We start from the raw sequence: 1,402 nt of genomic DNA on the forward strand, positions 1-1,402 counted from the left end.
ACTCAAGTTGATGATTAATTGACTACTAAAAAAGTTGCTGATTATTTCAATAATCAATTAATCCAATTCATTGTTTAAACCCTTCTCAGAAGAAAAATAAATAGACCAGAGTGTAACTGTGTGATTGGAGGAAGAGCAGATGGGATGATTTTGCAAATGAGCAGTAATTCACATAACTTCATTTGGTTGAGGTTTTGAGGATCCAAATGCAGAGGTGAGGAGGCTTAGTTGAGTTTCAGAGGTTTATTGAAGCAACTGAGGCAGAAATCCAAACATAAAAAAAAAAAAAAAATACTGAAAAAAACTGAATCTAGGAGACATTAGGTAAACATTAATGAGGAGGCTGGAAAAGACGAGGAACCAGCACTAAGGACCTGGACAGGGAGAATATATATATATATAAGAGACAGAACAAAGACTGGACTAATGAGCTGACAAGGAACAGATGTGGTGGAAGCATCTAGAAGAAAGCCAAGGGGAATGGAAACAAACACACGGGGGCAACAGAGAGTAACTCAAGAACAAAACACTGCTAGAAAACAACTACAAATACAAAGAAACTCACTAAAAAAGGAAAATAAACTTAAACAGTAGGCAGAACCCTGACAACTTCAGTGTTTCTTAACTACATTTTTGGAAAAAAATGTATGCTTTACATTTGTCATTTTAATTTTAATATTTTTTCTGCACAATATTAGAATATACATATATTAAGACATAGATTAAATTGGTTTAGTTATTTATCATTAATTACCAAGAAGATGCCTAGATGACTTTCAAAAATGCATTACTTCCCCTTCTCTCCCATAAAACACAAAAACTAGCTCTGAAAAGAGCACGAATTCTGTAAATATCAACTTTAATGTATAATATTAATATTGAAATGACTAGTTAACAACTCTATTTCCATTGTCGCCTTTTAACATACAAACAATTAAATGAACAATTAACTTTCTAGTTGAGAGTATCACTGCTGCCACCCTCTGTTTTAGAGGGGAACTGCTTGTAAATTACATCCACATGGGGTCCTGGTGGTGGTGGCCTCAGGAGTGGCCTATGATTGGCTGGCATATACTGTACAGATGGTATAGCTTCTGAGATAGCATGCTGGGACTTAGTTGCTTCTGATACAACATTTAAATTACAACAAAGAAATGACTTTATGGATCCTATTTACCATCCAAATATACCATATAAAAAAAAAAAAAAAAAAAACTGGTACTCTTTTATTTCTGATTACATCAGTATAACTTCTGTATGACTTAAACAAAGAGATAACTGCTATTGGCAGAGGAGAATCTTTAGAAAAGACCTCCGTCAGTTCAGGGTACTGTAATGATTAGTCTGAGTAAAAGCAACCAGTAATAATCTGTGTTTGTCAGATAGTAGGATATATTCTAAG

The sequence above is a fragment of the Cyprinodon variegatus genome, unplaced genomic scaffold, assembly GCF_000732505.1.
Source record: "Cyprinodon variegatus isolate N-32 unplaced genomic scaffold, C_variegatus-1.0 Scaffold79, whole genome shotgun sequence".
Taxonomy (NCBI): domain Eukaryota; kingdom Metazoa; phylum Chordata; class Actinopteri; order Cyprinodontiformes; family Cyprinodontidae; genus Cyprinodon; species Cyprinodon variegatus.